Source organism: Eretmochelys imbricata, chromosome 9 (genome assembly GCF_965152235.1).
Source record: "Eretmochelys imbricata isolate rEreImb1 chromosome 9, rEreImb1.hap1, whole genome shotgun sequence".
In the NCBI taxonomy this organism is placed as follows: Eukaryota; Metazoa; Chordata; order Testudines; family Cheloniidae; genus Eretmochelys; species Eretmochelys imbricata.
Window position 1 is genome coordinate 66,746,830 of NC_135580.1, and position 26,354 is coordinate 66,773,183.

Below are 26,354 nucleotides of genomic sequence, written 5' to 3' on the forward strand. Positions count from 1 at the left end.
CATGAAGTAGTCCACAGAGAGTTAAAAAGGATGGTGTAGAAACAAATGCATCCCCCAGATTATCAGTTTCTGATTCATCATGCAAAAGATTGGTTCTTTTCAGCTCCAGAAGTATTGTTGAGTTTTAAATATTATTTTTAGCCCTAGGGCTGAGATTAGTCCTAAATTGAAAGTGATTTGAAAGCGGCCACCTCTGGGGCAGAACATAGAAGCTGACCAACAACAACCACCCACCATAAATAGTTCACAACAGAAAGACACTTTACACTTGTTATGATAGACATTGTGACATTCTATACCTTGGGGAGCACGCTGTAACCCTTATATTCCTCATTGATATATAATTGTGATATTTATATAATCCATGCCATGTAAGGTATTGGGGAAAGGGTACAATCTGCTGAAATTCACCATTCTATCTAAATATGTATATCATTAGTGTATATGAAATTATGAGACTGTGTTGTATGACTGCCACTAAAACATGCTGTAAGTTGGGGGAATCAGCCAGATATTAGCTCCCCACAGACAACAGCAAGGAAAGTAACCAAAGCCCGGGCAAGTGTCAAACTACAGTCAACAGCCATTGTCCAGTAAGGGAGCTACAATTCAGTGACTCCTCTGAAGAAGGTCACATCAGGGACATAGCTCAACCTTGTCTGGGGACTCAGAAATGCCCCCAGACATGCCTGGCCTTGTGTTCTCCAAGCACATGGACTAAGGATATAGAACGGAACACAGGAGCTCCATGCTTGGCCTTTTCTCCTGTCCCCACCTATGCTGCAAGCAGCAAGACAGAAGACTAACAGAGGAGACTGGCCCAGGTTTCAAGGGTGAAACCTGTGTACTATGAACTGTAATATCCAGTGGGGTGAGAAAAACTGCTTAATCTAGATGTTGTCCAGTCTAATAGGGTTAGGAGTTTACACTGCATGTTTATATTTTCTTTTCTTTTGGTAACCACTCTGGAATTTTTGCCGATCATTCATAATCACTTAAAATCTATCTTTTGCAGTCAATAAACTTGTTTTACTGTTTATCTTTACTAGTGAGTTTGCCTGAAGTGTTTGGTAAATCTGGTCAGATTTACAAAGGTTGGTGTATATCCAGTTTCCATTGATGAAGTGGTGAACCAAATAATAAACTTGCACTGCTCATCTTCAGCAGTGCAAGACAGCAGATTCCTGAGGTACAAGGCTGGCAGGATTCGGCTGGTGACTTTCTCCGTGTGATTCATGAGTGGCTCTGGGAGCATTCATGCAATCTAGCTGGGTGCGGGGCTCCACATGCGGTTGTGCTGAGTGATAACAGCGCCTGGAGGGGTTTGCTGATTGTCACTAGCAAAGCATTGTGAGAGACAGACCAGGCTGGAGAGTTAAGAGGGCACAGCAGTCCCTCAGTCCCAGGCTGCACCCTGGGGATCCCATCATAGACAGACTACTAAAGTGAGATTTTTATCATAGAATCATAGAATATCAGGGTTGGAAGGGACCTCAGGAGGTCATCTAGTCCAATCCCCTGCTCAAAGCAGGACCAATCTAGGACCCAACTAAATCATCCCAGCCAGGGCTTTGTCAAGCCCTGACCTTAAAAACTTCTAAGGAAGGTGATTCCACCACCTCCCTAGGTAACGCATTCCAGTGTTTCACCACCCTCCTAGTGAAAAAGTTTTTCCTAATATCCAACCTAAACTTCCCACACTGCAACTTGAGACCATTACTCCTTGTCCTGTCATCAGCTACCACTAAGAACAGTCTAGATCCATCCTCTTTGGAACCCCCTTTCAGGTAGTTGAAAGCAGCTATCAAATCCCCCCTCATTCTTCTCTTCCGCAGACTAAACAATCCCAGTTCCCTCAGCCTCTCCTCATAAGTCATGTGTCCAGTCCCCTAATCATTTTTGTTGCCCTCCGCTGGACTCTTTCCAATTTTTCCACATCCTTCTTGTAGTGTGGGGCCCAAAACTGGACACAGTACTCCAGATGAGGCCTCACCAATGCCAACTAGAGGGGAACGATCACGTCCCTCGATCTGCTGGCAATGCCCCTACATATACAGCCCAAAATGCCATTGGCCTTCTTGGCAACAAGGGCACACTGTTGACTCATATCCAGCTTCTAGTCCACTGTAACCCCTAGGTCCTTTTCTGCAGAACTGCTGCCGAGCCATTCGGTCCCTAGTCTGTAGCGGTGCATGGGATTCTTCCGTCCTAAGTGCAGGACTCCGCACTTGTCCTTGTTGAACCTCATCAGATTTCTTTTGGCCCAATCCTCTAATTTGTCTAGCGCCCTCTGTATCCTATCCCTACTCCAGCGTATCTACCTCTCCTCCCAGTTTAGTGTCATCTGCAAACTTGCTGAGGGTGCAATCCACACCATCCTCCAGATCATTTATGAAGATATTGAACAAAACCGGCCCCAGGACCGACCCTTGGGGCACTCCACTTGATACCGGCCTGTTATACTGGTGCATGAGGTGGCACTTAGAGCGGATCCAACAGATACCACTGAAGGGGAAAAAATCTTTAACAAGAGTGCACAGAGCATGCACATACACCTAATGTGGAATAGACATCAGCAAGCACTCAAAGAAGAACAGTATTATCATTCCCAAGTATTCACAGATCATGAGTTAGGCCCCCACAAAATCAAAACATTGGTTTAAAAACAGTGAGTTCTCAAAGTTTTCACAGTTCTTTGTCTTTTCTTTCTGGTATCTGAGCTTTTAATGTGCACTTGGGTCATGTTTGCAAGCTTTTCTCTGCAACCCATGATGTCTAGAAACTTACTTTTTAAAAAAACGCTGATATTTTCATAAGTTCAACATTATATTGTAACATACGGTGAAGCACTGGAATGGGTTACCTAGGGAGGTGGTGGAATCTCCATCCTTAGAGGTTTTTAAGGTGAGGCTTGACAAAGCCCTGACTGGGATGATGTAGTTGGGGATTGGTCCTGCTTTGAGCAGGGGGTTGGACTAGATGACCTCCTGAGGTCCCTTCCAACCCTGATATTCTATGATTCTATAATCACATAAATTAAGTTACCTCATAGCTGCTTGACCCTGTGTTTAATGAGTTGTCAGTCCAGTTGCTAGTGGATGTGCCCCTTCCATAAAACTACCAATTTAACTGGTACTAACTGATGGTCAAAACAGGAGAGCGAGTGGGCCAATCTCTCATCCCTAGATATGGGGAAGTTTACACTGGCACCACTTATACTGTACCTGTTCTGCAGGTAAACAAAATATATTAATACAGAGATGTATAAGTAGGGGCATTGCCAGCAGATCGAGGGATGTGATCGTTCCCCTCTATTCGACATTGGTGAGGCCTCATCGGGAGTACTGTGTCCAGTTTTGGGCCCCACACTACAAGAAGGATGTGGAAAAATTGGAGAGAGTCCAGCGAAGGGCAACAAAAATGATTAGGGGTCTGGAACACATGACTTATGAGGAGAGGCTGAGGGAACTGGGATTGTTTAGTCTGCAGAAGAGAAGAATGAGGGGGGATTTGATAGCTGCTTTCAACTACCTGGGAGGTGGTTCCAGAGAGGATGGTTCTAGACTATTCTCAATGGTAGAAGAGGACAGGACAAGGAGTAATGGTCTCAAGTTGCAGTGGGGGAGGTTTAGGTTGGATATTAGGAAAAACTTTTTCACTAGGAGGGTGGTGAAACACTGGAATGCGTTACCTAGGGAGCTGGTAGAATCTCCTTCCTTAGAAGTTTTTAAGGTCAGGCTTGACAAAGCCCTGGCTGGGATGGTTTAGTTGGGGATTGGTCCTGCTTTGAGCAGGGGATTGGACTAGATGACCTCCTGAGGTCCCTTCCAACCCTGATATTCTATGGTTCTATGAATAGCACTAGCTATATTGCCTTCTCTATTGTAACATATTATAACCATAAAACGTAGTAAAAACATATCCAATATGAAATATTAGACTACATTATCAATAGCCAGTAACTGTGTTCAATTTAAAAAAAAATACAGACAACATTCAAGAATAAAAACCATATTGAAAAAGATGAAAAAAAGAAAAGAAAATCTGACCAGTGAAATCAGTTCAACCATGGAATAGACCCCCAAAACAGGTGAGAGAAGCCCCACTGCTTGAATTATTGAAATCTGTACCAGACAAATCACTAATGTACACACCAGAGAACAATCCAGCAATTACCTAAGTGGTCACAGAATCATAGAAGATTAGGGTTGGAAGAGACCTCAGGAGGTCATCTAGTCCAAACTCCTGCTCAAAGCAGGACCAACACCAGCTAAATCATCCCAGCCAAGGCTTTGTCAAGTCGGGCCTTAAAAACCTCTAAGGATGGAGATTCCACCACCTCCCTAGGTAACCCATTCCAGTGCTTCACCACCCTCCTAGTGAAAGAGTTTTTTCTAATATCCAACCTAGACCTCCCCCACTGCAACTTGAGACCATTGCTTCTTGTTCTGTCATCTGCCACCACTGAGAACAGCCTAGCTCTAGCCTCTTTGAAACCCCCCTTCAGGTATTTGAAGACTGCTATTGAATCCCCCCTCACTCTTCTCTTCTGCAGACTAAATAACCCCTGTTCCCTCAGCCTCTCCCCGTAAGTAGTCACGTGCCCCAGCCCCCTAATCATTTTCATCGCCCTCTGCTGGACTCTCTACAATTTGTCCACATCCCTTTTGTAGTGGGGGGACCAAAACTGGACACAATACTCCAGGTGTGGCTTCACCAGTGCTGAATAGAGGGGAATAATCACTTCCCTCAATCTGCTGGCAATGCTCCTACTAATACAGCCCAACATGCCGTTGGCCTTTCTTGGCAACGAGGGCACACTGCTGACTCATATCCAGCTTCTCATCCACTGTAATCCCCAGGTCCTTTTCTGCAGAACAGCTGCTTAGCTAGTCGGTTCCCAGCCTGTAGCAGTACATGGGATTCTTCCTTCCTAAGTGTAGGTCTCTTCACTTGTCCTTGTTGAACCTCATCAGATTTATTTTGGCCCAATCCTCCAGCTTGTCTAGGTCATTCTGGACCCTATCCCTACCCTCCAGCATATCTACCTCTCCCCGAAGGTTAGTGTAAATAGTGGTGTTTTCTATCTCTAACTTATATGATTACACAAAAATATATCTAACTCCACACAGCTTTATTAAATTGGTTCTCAACCTTCTTCCATATTGTGACCAAGCAAGGCTTCTTGTCCCAGAATCAGTGGGGATCACCCTCCCATTTAGCAATATGAGAAGGCTGGGTGGTTGAGATACATGAAACTTTTGTGCCCTCAGGTTGAGTAAACTACAGTGTCTTGCATGCGTGTGTCTGTGTTTGGAGTCCTATAACTAGGCTTGGCAGAATTCAGTTTTCCATTTTTATAACTAGAATTTTTTAAGATTATTATTGATTGATTTAAATTTCACAGATATGTAAAATTATGTGGCTTTAACCAACCATTTTTGGTTTTTTTATTTACATTTTCACAGTTGAACAAAATTATGAGGCCATCAACATAACGTGTGAAAATATACACAGTAAATAACCTTAAATCAAACTCTAGTAAGTGCTCAAGCAGAATTTTTCTTACTCTATCTATAAATGTTGATTATCGTTGAGGGAAATATTTTTCATCAGCTTCTGTATGTATGGTGAAATCAACAATTACTGACATTTATCTATAAAAATCTAATCCTTCCAAGTCTACCTATAACTGATGGTATTTATGAGGCGGAGAGATTAAGTTCAGTTCCAAAAACAAAATCTCTCCCACGCCTAGGTCTTTTAATGAAGATTAAATATCTGTAAGTAAGTTTTGTTATATGTGGGGGGGAGGGGCGAGAGGGGTAATGGCACATGCTTTTCCATGATAGGGAGTAATGGTATAATCATCTCGTTTGATTAGTATTCCCTTTATTCAGAGACTATCACAAAAAGTCAACGCTCTGGTCATCATACATAATTAAATTTGTAACTGATGAAATGATGATTTTGTTTATTATTTATGACGAATAGAGATCTGCAGTCATTTAACATGATGCATGGTGTCATTTTGACATGGAAGGTGATCTCTTTTTTCCCCTCTTTTGACTATTCTACCTATATTATTTCTTCCCTTGTCATTAGAAATCCTTATCACTTATTTAATTTGCAGAAAACAGTGGTTCAGAGTATGTGTGAACAAAGGTTCAATAAATGTTTAGCAGGCTACTTTAATCTTCATAAATGCTAGAAACAGTTAATTTCATGTTAATGTCAAGTGCCAGCCAGAGTGGGAAAGTGTTTGAAAGTAAGCCAGCCTGAGCATTCTATTACACACTATATCCACTGCAATACAGTCCCATTATTAGCAAGTTTGTCATTGAATCCAGGGAGATGCTAATAATTTTGTCTAAGAAAAACCACATCAGACTAAGAATTGTTTTCGAACAGAGGGTGAATGTAGACATTTTCTTTTACACAATAAAAATTCAAAAGCTCTGTAAACCTTCCTGTTTTTAATGAAAAGCAAAGTTCATCATGCCTGAGTGTCATATTAGTTGACGCAAAGCAAAGATTCTGAAGAATGAGAGTTAATAACAGTATTTAGATGGCTTTGATAAGTAAAGGCAAGTTGATGTAAAATGAGTGAATTAGCTTAGTTGTGAGTCTGGATAGTATTAAGACTAACTCCATGCACTGAGAATATTTTAATGATGAATTTACTTCTTAACCCTGATGGAAAGTGAAAAAAGAAGTCTTCTTAAAAGAGCTTGATGAATAGCTCAGGGGAAAAACAAAACAAAACAAAACAAAGCCACAAAACAAACAAACAAAAAAACACCTCAGTTTGTTGGAATGCAAATTCGATCTGCACTACTAAAGTTTGGATTCTGAAAAACTGCTGCTGTTTAACATATTTTCATTTAATATCCTGTAATTATTCTTGAATATCCCAGTGCCAAACTGAAGCAAACACAGGTGTGCCCTCAGCAGAAATAGTACATCATATTCCTTCCTGCATTGAGGCAAACACCAGGGTTTTTGGAAAAGGTAAACTTTATAAAAACTGGGAACTTTTTAGATTTATTCATTCAACTCATGAAAAGGTCAGACTTGAGTGAGATTATAACTAATATCCACATACAAGGTCAGTAGTAAGCATGATATCTATGTAACTCCATAGAAAATATTACAGCTGGTTGACCTACAGACGTTTTCAAGCCTTAATCAAAGTAAAACCAGACAAACTCATCCACCTGAGATTCTGGTAAAGGTATTTGTTGCTTTAGCAGAATCACTAATAGCAGAGTCGAAGCGTACAAGCATAGGGCATGGCTTCAGGTTTCAGATTCCAGATGAGCTCTTCTGGACTTCTAATTGATCTACAACAGTTCCTAGGATTTTTATATTATATCCTCCTTGGAGGAAGATTAAGCTACAGTCAACTAAGGTCAATTTACTTCTGAATGAGAACATACACACAGAGTTTTAACACACGTAAGGCCACATCTACACTACGGGGACTATAAGGGCATAGGTATGATACTGTAGCTATGCTGGCATAACTGCAAGGTATAGACACAGCCTCTAGAGATGGAAGGGGCTCTTCTGTCACTCTCGGAACACCAACTCCCAGAGTGACGATAGCTACGTCAACACACGTTTCTTCTGTGGACTAGCTATGCCTATACTTGGGGTTAGGTCAGCACAGCTATGGTGTCAGGGGTGTGGGCTTCTCACACCTCTGAGCTACATTAACCTAAATTTTAAGCATAGATCAGGCTTACTTCACAACTTGAGTTGATTTGTCTCAACTTTCCTAAGTATATCTGTGTAGAGACGCCATCAGCGACTGAACTAACGTCATGTTATTACTCATCCTTTTTTGTCAACTTGTTGGCAAAAAGTGACTCAGTTTCAATACCTCACCCAAGTTCATTTTTTCTTCCAGAAAAATCATCTCCTGTCAGTATTATACATCAGTCATTTCATTTGTGTAAATTCAAAGTAGTATTATAAAAGCCATCTTATTATTTTTGACAATGATAATATGCACCATTTTTACCTCTGCAAGCCACATCTGGAAAACAAAGGAGAAAGGCATAACTAAGTGATTTTTAATTATTTTTCTTTAAGGCTTTTAGAATCTAGATTTCTTGTTGTCGAAATGCACCACTACAAAAACTGCTACCGAAAAATACGACAACTAGTGCTTTTAACTGTAATTTCAAAAAGGCAGAATCAAGTAATAGATTGTCTTTTGAACTCTCTTTACCACTGCATTTGCTTTTTAAGCCTTTCTAAAACCAAGATATTAAATATGTCAGACTTTGGTGTTTTTATAGGATTTCTTACCCAATACATTGTCTACAAAGAAAAAATGTAGCTTAAAAATAGGATGGCAAGTACTACTGATTATAAAGCTATTAAGTTAAGCAGTTACGGGTTATCCCCCAAAGCTAAAAAAACAATAATTACTTCTGTAGGTAGAAGGGAGAAATGGAAAACAAAACAAAAAGCAAACTAAAACACAAAGGGCTTTGTAAAACACTGCTAATCCACTGTGTGAGAGATTTTAAATCTCTCGACCCCATGGGACTATTGCAGCAAAACAATATTTCAGTTTGTCAAAGATAAAATGAACTATGCATTGATTTCACTGTTCTGTCCTATCACTTTGCCAGCAGGGACAGAGCACAATTTTAAGATAAGAGTGCTTTATAAGTCTAACTCTGAGCAGCTCCTAGCCTCATCAGAGTTTAATGAGACATTCCATCTAAGAAATAAATTAACTGACAATCTGGGATCATGTTTAATGAAGCGGGTATCTGTGGAAGCTCTTGATAGTGATAGCCTTTTCATAATCTATGCAGAATAAGGCAGGAGACTTTTATCAATCATCTGGGACAAAATGGCACTCTGTGGAATAGAAACTGTTGAACTTGGGAAACTCATGATCTCAATCATGATCCAGAACTAGCTTCTAGTCTTCTTGACACCACAAATGCTTACACATCTTACAAAGGCTAATGCTAATTTCATATATCATTGTCTTATTGCTATCTGAATAATACAGTATTTTTAATACAGATTTCAAAAATACGTACAGATTAAAACAAAAAAAACCAAGCAAACAAAAACCTAAACTGGAAAACTGTAACAGGGCAAATACAAAACTTTCAAAATCTAGAAACAGGAAAAGCCTGAGTTAAAAGAAAAACAAAACAAAGAACAACCCATGACAAGAACTATGATTTTTTTTTTAATTTCACACAAATTATGGTGATTGCAGAGTAGGATAAGGAGATTTCACTTAAATATCATGCACCAAAAACTTGTGACAAATTGCATTGGAAAGGGTGTACCATTAGCGTACGATGTAGTGAAATGAAACCACTGCACACTCAGCCTGAAAGACAAGACATTACAAACAGTGGCAAAATATGTACTATAAACATCAATCTTAGCCTTTCTTGAGCTCACGGAGACACATTAACACCTAAGCTCCTAAAACCAAGTCAACATGTTAAGTGAAACAGAAATATGTGAAGGTAATTGTACTTAAGACCATCATTTACAGTGATTTCACAGAATAGGTCTCCTTGCCTATTACATACTGGAAAATTACATCCTGGAAATGGTCCAAGAATTAAGGAACCATACACATGTTCTGGGCTGGGACTAGGTTACAGAGACAATTAACTTAGCTCACTATTTAGCTATAACCTTATGTCTTTCAAAGAGAGGCACAATATTTTGGCTCAGGGCTGATTTAGAAGTGTGATAGAGTCCTAATTTCTTGACTTGTATGGTTTTATTAAAGCTAAATATATTTTAATACAATTAAATAGCATTTCAGTTATGTTTATCTTTACATATTTTCCACACACTTTCACTGGATATTTGCTAACACCAGACTTGCATAGGTTTGTTTAATTTCAAATGAACACCAAGATGCCTTCATGTAAAATACCAACTGAAGAAACTGACACATTCTATGTTTAGTGATATGAACAGTGAAAGAAAAATCACAAACTACATGGGACCTAAGTCTTTATTCAAAACTTATATGGGGGAACCCATCCTCAACAACACACACTTTCACAGACCTTATGTTGAAAAGGAATTTATGCTTACTAGCAGCTTTCTTCCATCCCCAAATTCAGATATTTTGACAATTTAAAAACCTAGTTCCTTTTTCAAAAATATAAAATTGATTTAAATGTATATTAATGATTTATTGAAAGGAAATGTTGTATGTAGAACTGGTTAGCCAAATGGACCAATGAGACACAGAATTATTCACCAACAAGTCCAAAGTTCAAACTTGCCAAATAAGTATGGCAAAAAGACAGAATGTTGATAGTCTATACCTCAGTCTAGCCCCAGAAAACATACTCATACTTGGGGAAAAAACCCCACCAAAACCCACAAAATAAGATCACAACTGATCAAGGCAATAGTCACCTTTGTTAGCAGCATTAGTAGGGGGATGAGTAGAGTAAGAGGGCACAGAGACCTAACCATAATGTCCGTGTTACACCTGGTGATCCTTCCAAAACAGTTGAGACACTTTAATAGGGAATATGCATCCGATGAAGTGAGCTGTAGCTCACGAAAGCTTATGCTCAAATAAATTGGTTAGTCTCTAAGGTGCCACAAGTACTCCTTTTCTTTTTAATAGGGAAATATGTTTACACTGTTCCATCATGCTTTACCTCTAATCTGTGGATTAATAGAAGACCATGTTTCACTCAAAAAACAATAAAAAATGAAGAGAATATAGAGTTGAATAGGTACATTTTTCTCAATGATCTCTGAGTGAAAGTCCTTCACAAGACAGAAATTTTATCATTATATGTCCTGGGTAGCTCAGCTAAAAGTAAAAGCAACATCACTTCAGTAAATTTCATGAAAGATCAGTAAAGAGACAATAATAACCACACTGTAGTTGAGGCAGATTTTTTAAGCACCCTGCTTTTTAATAGATTTACATCATACCATGATGAAATCTGGAATACTAGATGCCAGTTTAGATGCAAAAATATTTAGAAAACATTAGAAAAAATTGTCATGAGTTTCAAATGAATCTTTTTCAAGTTCATTCTTTAATAAAACAGTGAACTAAAAAACAATTCCTCTAATTTGTTTTATGATTGAATACATGAGCTGGAATTGCTTATTAAGGAGACATGTCAGGTCTTCTATTTTGGAAATAAAATATCTATGATTATGTGTTGTTCATGCGTAAATCTACTCTACAAGTATGAATTCTGTTTCTTGTACTTTAAAATAAAATAATGACAATTTGGTGATAGCTCATTTCAGAACCACCTTGTTAGAAAAATGGAACTTAGTACTGCATAACGCTATAGTCCGTCTTACAGACACTACCTCATTTTGCCTTTAAACATTGCACACCCCCACCTCCAACCCCCACTTCGGCAGGAGTTTGAGACCTGTCTGCTGCAACTGTCCTGCACGCTGTATTTTCCACTGCATGCATCCGATGAGGTGAGCTGTACCTCATGAAAGCTTATGCTCAAATAAATTTGTTAGTCTCTAAGGTGCCACAAGTCCTCCTTTTCTTTTTACACAGGATACTTTCACCTGTCATTGAAGTGCTCTTCTCTGCAACAAACCAGCTCTGTCTCCATTTTCTCTGCACCCCTTCTCTGCTGCTAAAAAACACTCCCTACAGAGTCATTCTGCTACTGTGATTTGTCTCAGTCCCTATGTAGGGAAACACATACAAATGTCCGCACATACTATGTGTGTATATACTACATGCACATTACATTATATTCTATATATACACACACACACACACACACACGTTTCTGTGTATTTATACAACCACACACTATACATAGAGAAAGAAAAACACATATATATACGGGCAAGCTTCCAATGTGCTACTTCTCTCATGGTTTCAGAATTTCTATGCTTTTTGAAAGGTAACTGCTTTCTGGTCTTTTCAATTTGTTGAAGTGAGAACCGTACTCCCAGAGGTGTAAAGAATCGTAGACAACCTTTCAGAATCATTTAAAGCCAGCATTCAAGAGAAGGAGAAGGGGCTGTTATACATCGTTTTCACATTGGTGTTTCCTCCTAACTCTGTTTTTAAAGAACTCTATTAGCCCAAGGGATTAAAGGGAGTTGAAAACTGGTTTAGACTTCTATTGCTAAGTGAGTTGGTTTAGCTGCCTCAATCTTGTGTTTCCTAGCTGAATAGAAGCACATCAAGGCCACCTAGATTGTCCTCCAGCTCCATCCTATAATCCTTATACTGCAGTGAGATACTCAACATTCATGCCATACACAATAATCTCCATTGTCTTTTCAGAGAAAGAAATGTTCTTCAGATGATTCACATAAACCTGACACTCTCACCATAGCTCATTGCTATAAAGCCATTTAAGTGATGCAGACATAATTGGCTTGCTTCAAAATTCTGAATAGCCTTTAGATCACCTAACATTTCACACAAATTAGAAGACAGTCAGGACTGGAAAACAAAGAAAAAAAACAAAGAATGGGAAACAAAACCAAAATAATTTACACGATTTGTACAACTGTCAGAATAGGTCTCTTTAAAAAAAGAACCTTTTGGTCTCTATGACCCACATTCAATACTTTAATATTAAGCTATAAACAAAGAAATAATTTTAGACTTAGTTTAAATATGAAGAAATTGTCAATAGTTGCTCATGTGTTATATTAAAATTCATAATGCACAAAAACTATTTTACCATTATAAATAATATTGCTTTTAGTGACTGAAAATGAAAAGTAGCTGAGATGAAAAACAAGAACTTACTTATTCTGTTAATTATATGTTTAAAATGAATGCATAAAGAAAAAAATGAAAGATAAACAAACAGGCCACCTAATCCATTACCCAGCCAACACAAGACAGCAAGCAAGCTGGTCATTTGCTCTTCGGATGAGTGAGAGCTATGGGTAAGAAACAATGATTATAGTTACACAAGAAGCTAATGTAATGCACACACCTCCTGGGTGTGGTGTTCTGTCCCATTTAGTATCACTGAGATCACTTAGAGAGGGAGACTGAGTCTGCTCTACAGCCTTAGCTAACAAGCAGTTGGTTTTTAGCTCATGCAGTAGAGGCTCATGCGCTAAGCTCTACAGGTCCCAGGTTTGATTCTGCCCGCCAGTGACTGGGGTCGATTGGTGTTACAGTAAGATCACATAATCCCTGAACATTATATTGTACGTTCCATACTTCCAATATGAACACAACTGTATCCAGTGACAGCAGCCTGATTTGTAACCTCATTCAGTATGTTGCACATAACACAGAGTACCACTGAAGCACAGACATCCCATCCATTATATATTTTACAGTGGAATATAGTACCTCTTTGTAACTACCTTAATGGAAACCAGAAACACATTGCAAAGCCCAGTAGAACTACTGCATTTTGCAGCTGACTCAGGATCTCAGGACTTGTTTAGGTGATAAAAATTCAATACTATATGAAATAGATCTATAATTTAGCAGGGATGATATCAAATGTATTTCTTTCATACCAAACTGTGTTTCTCAGCTGACTCACGAATTAGCTGCCCCATGACAGTTTTTAATGAGAGAGAGACACCAAAGTAAAGTGATAACTACCAAATATTGCAATGTTGATTATAAATTATTATTTGTATTGTCATAGTACCTAGAACCCCCATTCATGAATCTGCACCCCATTGTGCATCGTGGATTACAAACAGAGAAATCAGTAAAACAATGTGATTTGTATTAAGTTTAGCTCAAGATTCAAGGGTCTCTTAACCATTTTTATCCTTTAATATTGCTTAAATATTTGGCATCTTTTTAAAGATCTCAGTATAAAGATTAGTTAATGATAACACTGCAAACAGTTGTGCTGAGTACGGTCTAGATTCCATAAAGTCATATATAATAAAATTTAATCCTCAGGAATATTAGACCAATCAAATTATATCAAAAGCTGTTTGTTTGCTGTATCTTAGCAATTCTATTTTGGAATTTGCCAACAACAAAATATGAATGAAAATTTGCTTTCATAGACTGAAATTCTCCCTAACTTTCTTCTCCACTGTCCCCTAATTAAGAGAGCAGAACAGTAAGACATTTTGATGGGGTGTGTGTGTGTGAGGGACAAGACACCATGAATTACTGATCTGAATGGGGCATGAGCGGCTGTCAATGTGGTTATACATGTACATTTATAAGCATTACTCAAAAAATGTAGTTATCTAATGCCAGGCCTGGAATAACCAATGTGGACTGCACTAGGTGCACTTGCACAGGGCCCCCAACTTGATGGTGGGGAGAAACTACCAGGCCCCTCCTCCAGCAAATAAAAAAAACCCTCCAACCCAGGTCTAGGAAGGGGTGGAGTGGGAAATTGCACAGCCTGAATACTGTGGCCAGAGTCAATGGGCCGGAGCGAGGAGCTGGGGCAGCCCTGAGGGACAGGCGCTGCTGTGGGGTGAGTTGCAGGGTGGGCTCACTTTCCAATCCCAAGGACTTCCCACCTACCTCCCACCCCCAAGTTATGGAAGGTGGGGAGTGGGGCAATTGTTGGAGTGCACAGTGCCCCAAAATTCTTGAATCTGGCCCTGCCTAATGTTCTTGTGTTTAAGGCATTCACAAGGGCTTTAAGGTAGTTTCAGAAATTTCAACATTACAAGTTGTGGAAACTGAAAGAATGATAAAAGCAATGAGGAGTACTTGTGGCACCTTAGAGACTAACAAATTTATTTGGGCATAAGCTTTCGTGGGCTAAAACCCACTATTATAAACCAAATAAAATTGCTAGTCTCTAAGATGCCACAAGTACTCCTCGTTGTTTTTGCTGATACAGACTAACATGGCTACAACTCTGAAACCTGAAAGAATGATGGAAGTCACCATACAGTATGATGTTAGCTTTTGAATATGACAGAAAATGCCAATCTTCAGATGCTATTATGGAAAGAACACTCATAGATGCAGGCACTAAATTTAACATGCCAGAAAGCACAATCTATTTCATTTCCACCAATGTGCCAGGGCAGTGATAGGATTCAGAGGGACCTAGACAAATTGGAGGATTGGGCCAAAAGAAATCTGATGAGGTTCAATAAGGATAAGTGCAGGGTCCTGCACTTAGGACGGAAGAACCCAATGCACAGCTACAGACTAGGGACCGAATGGCTAGGCAGCAGTTCTGCGGAAAAGGACCTAGGGGTGACAGTGGACGAGAAGCTGGATATGAGTCAGCAGTGTGCCCTTGTTGCCAAGAAGGCCAATGGCATTTTGGGATGTATAAGTAGGGGCACAGCGAGCAGATCGAGGGACGTGATCGTCCCCCTCTATTTGACATTGGTGAGGCCTCATCTGGAGTACTGTGTCCAGTTTTGGGCCCCACGCTACAAGAAGGATGTGGATAAATTGGAGAGAGTCCAGCGAAGGGCAACAAAAATGATTAGGGGTTTGGAACACATGAGTTATGAGGAGAGGCTGAGGGAACTGGGATTGTTTAGTCTGCAGAAGAGAAGAATGAGGGGGAATTTGATAGCTGCTTTCAACTACCTGAGAGGTAGTTCCAGAGAGGATGGTTCTAGACTTTTCTCAGTGGTGGAAGAAGACAGGACAAGGAGTAATGGTCTCAAGTTGCAGTGGGGGAGGTTTAGGTTGGATATTAGGAGAAACTTTTTCACTAGGAGGGTGGTGAAACACTGGAATGCATTGCCTAGGGAGGTGGTGGAACCTCCTTCCTTAGAAGTTTTTAAGGTCAGGCTTGACAAAACCCTGTCTGGGATGATTTAATTGGGTATGGGTCCTGCTTTTGAGCAGGGGGTTGGACTAGATGACCTCCTGAGGTCTCTTCCAACCCTGATATTCTATGATTCTATGATTCTAGGTTTGGTAAAGTCTTCTTCAGCAATTTAAACTGTATGGGGTGGAAAACACTGCAGCTTTTCTTTGTACAAAGAACAGCTTCACCCACAGCAATATTTAGGGACTTTTTCATTTGGTTGGGAGTAGGATGATGAGGAGGAGAAAATCAGATTACACAAACTCCTCTCAAGAATGTTTTAAATCTTTACACTTGCAAATGAACAAATACCTAAGACAATGATTGACAATGCACCTGGAGTGTTTTATTATGATTTGCTGTGCTATAATATAAAATTATCATCTTACCCAAAGCACATTCAGATGCCTGTACACTTAAGTACTTAAAACACTTTTTGTTTTGTTTCTCACAATATTGTTATTATATATGGCAAAAGGAAATCTACTTATATAGTAATAATATACTATATTTGGGTGTGTATGTCTTCCCCGCTCAAGCGTGTGACTGCAGAATACAAAGAAATAAAAAAAATCACTAATCTCTCTACAGCAGTATGAATCTTTTATCGGCTACCATTAGTAATAGAAAATAAAAAAAACCCACAAAAAACTCCCTATGAAGTGTATAAATATATTTTGTGATGGAAATGACAAAAGGATAAATCAATTACATTCTCAAGGTAGCAGATATTGTATACTGCTCATGATGATCCATTTTTGCCACAGCTTGTGCTAAAGTGGTGTGACAGGGCAAGGCCAGATGGCTATAGAAAAGTAGTGGGAGAAAAATATATTAGCTCCAGGCTAAACAAATCCCTCGTACCAGGTTAAGTGAAATGGAAGTAGCTCCAGGTCAATTAAGACACCTGGCCAATTAAGAACTTTCCAGAAGGCAGGGAGAATGCTAGGTTGATTGGGACACCTGAAGCCAATCAGGCTCTGGCTGAAACTAGTTAAAAGCCTCCCAGTCAGTCAGGTGGGTGTGCACATCAGGAGCTGTGGAAGGAAGTTGCGTTGTTGGCGAGGCTGAGTAGTACACACCATATCAGGCACAAGGAAGGATAACTTCTCCTCACCTCCCTTGCTGGCTTATGATGAAAATGGCTCAGTAGACTGTGACCCTTGTCTCTAGAGAAAGAAGGGTTACATGGAGGGTCACAGTGAGCCTCTGAGGCTAGTGAAATCCACCAGGAAATGCGGGGCCCACGGAGGCAAGGACAGAGCTTTGTCACAGTGGCTAAAAATCAGTGTTTCTCAAATAGAAAGTGTGTGGTTATGGTATGGGCCCTACCAAATTCACAGCCACAAACAACATGTCAGGGACCATGAAATCTGGTCTCCCCCATGAAATCTGGTCTTTTGTGTACTTTTACTCCTCTACTATACAGACCTCATGGGGAAGACCAGCATTTCTCAAACTGGGGGTCCCGACACAAAAAGGGGTTATGGGGGAGCTGCAAGATTATTGGGGGAGGGTAGGCGGGGGTGTCACGGTATTGCCAAACTTACTTCTGCACTGCCAGAGCTGTTGGCCAGGAACCCAGCTCTGAAGGCAGCACCCTGCCAATAGCAGCACAGAAGTAAAGGTGACAATACTATACCATGCCACCCTTACTTCTGCGTTGTTTCCTTCAGAGCTGGGCACACAGAGAGTGGCAGCTGCTAACCGAAGGTCCAGCTCTGAAGGCAACAGCAGAAAAGTAAGGATGGCAATACCATACCATGCCATCCTTACTTCTGCGCTTCTGCTGGTAGCAGCACTGCCTGCAAAGCTGGGCTCCTGGCCAACCTCCACCGCTCTCCAGCCACTCAGCCCTGAAGGCAGCACTGCCACCAGCAGCAGCGCAGAAATAAGGGTGGCAATACCACGACCCCCCTACAATAACCCTGTGACCCCCACCACCACCACCTCCTTTAGAGTCAGGACCCCTACAGTTACAATACCATGGAATTTCAGATTAAATATCTGATATCATGAAATTTACGATTTTTAAAACCCTATGACTGTGAAATTGACAAAAATGGACTGTGAAACTGGTAGGGCCCTAGTTATGGTTGTAGGGGCTCACACAGACAAACATCTCATTTGCGGATTCTTCAGAGGTCTCTGGCTATTACGGTTATGAAGAAAACCTTCAAAATACGAAGTGTAACCCAGTACAGAGATCTGCATATGTTCACAGAATGCCTAAAAGGATAGGTCTCTGGTGAGCCCTGCCCCATTCACTTCAATGGGTGCTCAGTCAGCTGTCAATGATATTTCAAATGTCAATATCATTCCCTATTTCACTGCTCATCCAAGCATGTAAGAACAGAAAGGAAATACTGTATGAAAATATAATTAATACATTAATAAATAATAATAATAATACCACATCGCTCTTATATAGCGCTTTTCATCATTAGATCTCATCAGAGATGTAAAAACTGAGAAACAGGGAGGTGAAGTGACTCCCCAAGGTCACGCAGCAGACCAGTGATGGAGCTGGAAATAGAGCCCAGGTCTCAGTCCAGTGCTCTGTCCACTAGATGACAGTGTGTCCCTTGGATACCACCATCTTCCAAACTGGTGAGGAGGGTGCAAAAGACAAGTTGGGGGTCTGTGGAAGATGTATACATTAATACAGATTGACCTTAAACAACAGATTGTTGAGTAGCAGGGGCTAGGGGCAAAGGTCTTGTGCATTTAGTTTCTTTTTCTTGAAATGTGTGTGGCGGTGGGTGGAGGGCGGGGGGATTTTCAAGTTTGGGAAACATTGGTTTAAACTAACCTTGAAAAAAGATGGATATGAAGCAGGGCATCTAAATACAGGGGCATTAGTAAGAGCGAAAGAATCACAGCTGTGTCACTGTTTTGTTGGTCTCATAAAACAAAGAAATAACAAGGAATGGCTGGGAAAAAATAGGAATGTTGAACTTCAGTCACACTATTTATTTTGGCCAGTTCAGCTGCCAAAGCTTCGAAACTGGAATAAACCCTATGAGGAGGCTGAGAGTCATAGGAAGTTATGGGGCAGTAAAACTGCCAACAAAATGGGAGACAGCTAAAGACCTGCCCTGGGAACTGTGACTTCATTCAGAACTTTGGAACTGCACTCAATGTGGTCTCTAGCATAAATAGGTATGGAACAGCTAAAATTCACCTGTTGAGCTAGCTCTTCAGGTAGCCTGTTGCACAACAGATGTTGGTGCTTGCTTCCATATGGGATAAGGAAGAGTTTATGGCCATGTTTAGAGTAGGTTCTAGACATTCATGCAGGCACAAGTAACTCCTTCAGCTCAATCTTCCACCTGGATTTTGTCCAGAGGCACACTTTTTTCTTACTTATATTTCTGGCCCAACAACTGAACCATAATAATATTTTTTACAAGATTTACTGTGTATTTGTGTGTTTGTACCTAATATAATAAAGCCTGCAAACTGCATATCAATAAAAGCTCACCCCTCTCCTGGGGTATCTTTTGTTCAGCATTCTCCTCAGGCTTAGCTGTTGCTAGGAGTCGTACCTTAGGACTGTTTAATCCAAACCTTAGGTCCTCTTTCATCCAAGAGCCACATTCCCTATATCTATATACCCCCAATAAGTCAACAGAATTTACATAATCCTTTTCCAAAAGGATCATCATTTGCTAATAGGATGAGATGTTTCAAGCAAACACTGCGCATTTTACAGTTATATAATGTCCCATAACAGACAGGCTCCAATCCCCTGTAAATATTTTAAATTTGTTATTCCTTTGGGTAGATCCTTATACTACTTCATAAGTCCTACAGTACTCCCTTAACTAGGTGGTGTTGCTTTTGAGAAGCTTTTTATGGTGTACAATTATATTTTGACATTGAAGTTAGAGGAATCATCAATAGCTACAAAACGTAATTAAGATGATTAGAAGGGGTGATAAGGACAGCAGATCAATGCATTTTTAAAGGTCTTGTTGAATAACATGAAGCCAAAAAAACATATGCGCTATCACGTGGGATCAGGATTTATGTTACTGTGATGTTGATTTCTTAAGCTACACCAGTGAGCTAAGATTTTCTAAGATGTTGCACTTATAAAGTAGTAAGGGAAAGCACATACACTGTGGCTGAACAGAAAATAGGTAGCCTTGATTAACATAACTTGATGTCTGAGTTGATAAGAGTAAAATAACTGCTTGTTGGTAGTCGTTAAGCAATTGATCCCTAAAGACAACTGATAAGAAATTACATTCTCAAAAATACAGTTTTATTCTGGCTCTTTTAAAAGTGTTCACCGTGGTTTAAAAATGAACTATAAACATGATTAATAAATCAAGATGACAGCCTGAACATACAGAAACAGTTACACAATCTCACCAAAAAACCCATACTTACAATAGTTACGGTAATTGCAAAATCTTCTGCATGATATATGCAAAATAAGCCAAAACCAACATTTAGCAGTTATTTTATTGAGATATTTTGGTAGCTTCAAATACAAGGGAAAAAACTAAAGAATGTTATGATTGTTATTTAAACTCTGATTTGGAATTCTAGCCTTACATGTATGTGTAGGTGTATGTTTTTTTCATGATATTGCTGTGCATGAAGAAAGCAAAGTAAAAAGGACTGCCCCATAGACCTATTGCTCCTTCATTCTGCTCCCTGCTGCGGTCTCCTCATTTGCTCGGATGCACGTGCAAGGTATGACAACAGGTCACCACTACACTGATACTATAACTGAAACTGTGTTAAAAAACTCAACAACATTCTATAGCGGCCATAAAGTGACAAAAGTAGATTTTCTTGTTCCATTGAAAAAAATAGATGAATGGAAAAGAAGGAGCAGAAAAAGAATATGCAAAGTATTTCCACTCATGACTTTCTATTAAAAATTAGGATCCATTTTGAAATTTTGAAAGATACTTTAGACTTCCTCTCCTTACTTAAAACATTTAAAATTCAACTTCTAGAAAAAGCAAAATAAATACAATTTTAAACCTATTTAATAAACTCATCTCAATGAAGGGAGAATTCACTTGAAATTCAGCCAAATACCCATCCCCCTACACATGCACAAAACCCCGATCACCAGGCTCATGTTCTAAGAACCATTTAGTATAGTGCTCACATGCATCAGTTCTAAAAGATTATCTGTAGAAAATATGATGAGATGCACAAGTACTGGAGCATGGGAAAATAATTTGTAGCTGATTGAAAGTAGTGGAAATAAGGAAGGACTGGGAGATCCACTCTTTCTTTCCATCAGGTAGTAAGTCAAGGAGTTACTGTAGTTTGCTGCCAAGGCAGAAAGGGGTCAAATCACCAGGTCCCTTGCCTCTGGGCTGAGAAGACACGTGCAGATACTTAGGATTGCTGAAGAAGTCACTGGTTTGTTTTTTATGTGCTGATATTTTATATTTGTATCTACAGCATCTAGAATCAAGGACAGAACAGCTGATATTTCTTTAAATGTTTAAAACATACATATATTAGGACTGTCTATCTCATGCTCTGGATGTCCCTTACAATATTTGAACACACAGTAATACTTATAAAGTAAATAATATCACTCCTAAATTTACTCAGAAAATTTGAAACAGTCTAAATATCCTTTTCCTGGGGAAACAACCACTTGGGGAGCTTGGAATGACTCATTAAAGAATTGCTGACACACACACACCCCCGGAGGGGAAATTTTGAGTCTGTGGCAGTGGCCAAGAGCATCATTTTGTCACATAGTCCTCACCAGAGCTCAAAAGAAATGTCATGGATTTTGTAGCACTCATTCAACAGGCTAGCCCCTCTTAACAGCTTCACAAGCCTCTTTCCATACTTGCAGGATGGTACAAGACAGCCATCAGCTCCTTGCTATTGCTTCTGGCATACCCAAGGACTCTAAAAGTAATTGTGACTTAATACTGAAAGGAGCAGCTTTAAATCCCTACAGAGATTTCACAAGCTTCATAGATCACAATGTCACATGAAGAAGCTGTTCACAGCTTCACCTTCATTAGCTAGTCACTCCTCCCCAAACCCACAGAGCCGCTACTACATGGTACTTGTCTGGAGAAACTTCCATTGGCTTAGTTGCAAAGATGGCAGTGGAAGTGCAGGGCAAGAAGTGGGGAATGATGTCTCCCTCAGATAGTTTTGGGAGAAGTTGAGTTGAATTGCTGCTGCTTTTTTCTCCTTTGTAGTTCATGGAGAAGTAGTCAAAATGGCCCATTGTCTGTGACATAACATTATATAGGGTGGTTCTCAACCCTCTGGGGGATCTGCAGACTATGTTTAAGGGGTCCACAAAAGGTTGTCGTTACCATAGAACACTGGTTTTCAATCTGTGGTCCGCAGACCCCTTGGGGTCAGCCGACTATGTCTAAGATTTCCAAAGGGGACCACATCTCCATTCAAAATGTTTAGGGCTCTGTTACATAGTCATATGCCAGAAAACTCTCTTAAGTAGTAAACATATTACAACAGCTCAAAGAACGAGAAAAAAAGAAGGAACTAACTGCTTCTTTACCACAATAAATCCATAGAGCTAAATGTAAATTGAAAAAGCCCTTCCATCCAATGAGCCTGATGTTTGGAAAGGATGAGCACCTATATCTCTTATTTAAGACAGGAAGAGTTGTGGATGTCTACACCTGTGAAAATCATGACCCTTAAATTAAGAATGTTATGACTATATGGTCAAGCTTTAGAGGCAATTATTTCCTTCCATATCAGCATATTATTGTAGAACGAAGCAGAAGGAAACTTCCAAATGTTTCTTTGCCTAAGGGACAATTTCCTATATTTCCAGCATGCAATCATTTTATAATGGCATCTCTGTTTTTTAATCTGATGTCAGCATTAGATTCCAAACATCATTTTGTTAATCAGCTAAGAAAACAAATTTGTAAACTGTTTCATGCAGCTGTAAATCTTTGCAACACACCCACACTATTTCAACAAAAAGCATACTAAAGCAATTGAATGTCCTCCTATACTATGGCAAGCAATGTTGCGTAAACAATCAGACCTTTAAAATATGGTTGTTCCTCACTGTTATCAATTTATAGTTGATTTAAAAAATTCGTATCTGAGAGGCAGGATGTTTTACTGCCAATATATGATCGATTTTTATTTAAACTTGTATGCTATGGAAAAGCAAAATACAATTTTTACACACACACACACACACACACTACAGTAATATGAATTAATCACAGGTGTTTAAATATAGCGTACTAATGCTGGTGGATATCCAAGTTGGCATTATTGGGAACACTGTTACTAAAAATAAATAAATAAATAAAAATGAAGCAAGGTGATTGTCTTTCCAACAACACTAGTAAGTACCTTTAAAAAGCCAGTGTTTTAAATTGCTATATTTTATCTGGAACTTGATTGTAGAACCTGACGTCCCATGGACCAGGCACAATCAAAGGTGGAGTTATTAGAAGAGTTAGGTGAATTTTTTCAGGGAAATAGCTGATTTGTTTACAATGCAGCTTCAGGTTACCTGAAGTTTATTTGTGAATTCAAGCTGAATTCACCAAATAGCTGTTTGGCGTTTTTGCTTTTTGGGGGGTGGGGGAGGGAGGAGGAGAGGGGTGAAGTTGATAAATCCACAAGAGGACTCAGCCACCATTCTTGAGGAGCGGGTAGTGGCAGTACTGACTTTATACCCAGTAGTTAGGGCACTCATCCAGGACGTGCTTATTCAGAGCAAGAATTTGAACATGGGCCTCCCACAGTGTAGGTGATTGTCATAACCACTAGGCTAAAGGGTATTCTGTGATGGATATCTCTTAATCTCATCTGTTCCACTTCGTATAAATAATAACATGTTCCCCCAGCTAGAAAATTGGGGCATGTCTGTACTGCAGCTGGGACTGAGTTTCCCATCCTTAGTAGGCTGGTTTGTGGTAGCAGGGCTCACACTAGCTAGTACGCTATTTCCCATCTGAATTGGTCTAGTTTCAACTTTCAGTCATTGGACTGTAACATGCCTTTCTGTGCTAGATTGAAGAGCCCATTCTTAAATATAATTATAGACTGTAATCAAGACACTCCCTCACCTTCTCTTTGTTAAGTGAAATAGATTGGACCTTTGAGTCTATTACCATAAGGAAGTGAGGGACCCACCCCAGAATACCCTATAGCTTGGTGGCTAGGACACTCTCCTCTGATGTGAGAGAGCTGGGTTCAAGTGCTTGCACCAGAACAGGGATTCAACCCTGGGTCTTTGTGACACAGATGGTACATCTACACAACAATACAAGCCTGGGCTCAAGCCCAACCCTGCTTCTGTCTGCACATCAGTTGTGCTGACCTAGAGCTTGAGCTTAGGGTCCCAGGACCCTGCATGATTGGAGGATCTGAGCCAGGGTTAAGCTGGGATGTAGGGTCCGAGCCCTATGGCTTTCTTGTGTACACACAGCCCCAGCTTGGCTTGGGTTGAGAAGTCCTCCAGATGTATCCCAGAGTTCCTTGGGGCAACTTCCTTAGTCCTCGTCCTCTTTCTGCCAACAATCTGTAGTGCAGTCTAATGCAAATGGAAGTGACACCTCCCTTTGGAAACGGCAGCAGTTCAGATCAGTGTTAACTTATTGTCTGCTGAATACCAGTCTTCAAGCACACTATCACACAGCCTGCAGGGTTCTCAATGGAGATGGATTAGAGGAAGCTTTTTTTGCAAAGAGAGCACATGCAAGCCCAGGGTGGGAAGGGGAGCCCGGGAGCAAAGGTCAAAGAGCACAGTGGGGACTACGCAGCTGCCCTGCAGGGAAGGTAAGTGGCAGAGCTCCCACCTCAGCATGGCTGGGGGAGAGATGATCCCCCAATATCCTGGCTGCTCCCCCTTCCTACAGGGCATCCGCTTGGTCCCTGCTCCACTCTCTGGTCCCCATTGCCCTCTCTGGGGTTGTGCGCGTGGAGGTGCCCGGGCAGCGTGCACTGTGAAGGCAGCGAGTGGGAGCCAGCCCCCAAACTTTCCCATAGCCTCCTGAGGATCCTTTATCCCTGCCTCCTGGGGTGTGGCAGGGGCAGGGACAAGGAATCCCTGGGAGGTGCACCCCCAAACCCTGGGGAGGCACTTCACTGCTCCACAGTCGGCAGCAGCCAGGGTGTGTGTGTGTGTGTTTTTCCTCTGAAAAAAACAGACAAAATTAAATAAATAAAAGAAACAAACAAACAAAACCCCCTCATTGAACATCCCATTTAAAAGTTAAGAATTGCAAAGTTTCATTGTAATAGTTTGACAGCCCTGGAAACTGATGTGCTAATTATCCTCAGTACAGGTGCACATGGGCATTTTCCTGCCAATGTGACTCCGCCCAGAGGTGGAGAACCCAATTTGCAGATTAGATGGTACTTCAGTACAAAGCCTTCTCAAACTGCAGTCATTCTACTGAGACAGCCACCAAAGGAGCTAATCATGCAGTTTATGTACTCATGTGCTCCTTATGGGCACCTGAGTCCCATCAATAGCACAGTCACAGTTAGGAAACAGGGTGAGCAGTAGAGTTTTCCACAGCGCAACACATTTCTAAGAATAGACTGTCAACACTGGGGGAGGGGGGGAAACTAGGCACTCCGGGATAGGGTTACTTTGACTCAGGTCTGTGCACTGCAGTGTGGACGCCAGAGCCCTAGGTTTGAGCACTGGACAGAAAATCCTTAACCTAGGGTAAAAATGCAGTGTAAACACTCAAGCCCCAGGGTTCCCTGACATGAGTCCCATTAACCGCAGGCTTACAATGCTGTGTTGACATACTCAGAGGTTCCTTTTCAAAGGGTTCCCTGTTCCTTGCAAAGAACTCTCACTTCAGACCTGACAAACTCACTGTACCAAATACTTGTTTTACAGGATATTTTTTCATAGAGTTACATGCAAGGTATTTACAGAAAGGTCATAATTTGTAAAGAGTCCATCATTGCAAGACATATATACAGATATGTATTTATAGTGAAAATATGCTTTAGAGACTTTGAATAAAAAATAGTGACCAGGTGTAATGTGTCCTGGTGATGACCCATTCAATCAAATGGGAGCTGTAACCCCTCCCTAGTCAGCTGGCGAGGTTATGCAAGGTTCTGTTGTCTACAATGACCACAATCCAGAACAGTCTACAGAAAATAATCAAAGACAACTGCAAATGATCAAAACCATTTGGAGGTGAAAACGAACAAAAGAGCCAGGAGGAGATTGCCCTGGCTATAAAGATGGACAAAACACTGTTTCAGTATAACAATGTGTATGTATATGCACTCTGTATTCATTCACTGAGGAAACCCCTTCAGGAGCATGGGGCTTTCATGAACATTTAGATCCTGGTTCTTGTGAAACCTGCCAGCTCTGCAACAGACTGGACTTTGTGGGGAAAACCTACTTTATAGAGTAACTATTGATAAGTGCAGACCCAAGTTCACATTTTATGATTCTGGTATAACCATTTACTGCCACTGCACTCTCATCTCTAGTTAAATCTTTATTCTTAAATAAACCTATTTTTGTTTTATAACTAGCACTCACAAGTGCTGTGTGGTTTACAGGAGCAACGATTTAAAGTGGGGTACATGGCACCGCTGTGTGAAAAG

The 26,354-nt window shown here is 40.4% G+C and overlaps 1 protein-coding gene across 3 annotated transcripts in view; it reads right to left on the bottom strand.

Moving 5' to 3' along the window:
* DIAPH2 (diaphanous related formin 2) overlaps positions 1-26,354 on the bottom strand; it is an 837,317-nt gene that overhangs the window by 334,253 nt on the left and 476,710 nt on the right. The gene's annotated exons all lie outside the window — the stretch shown is intronic.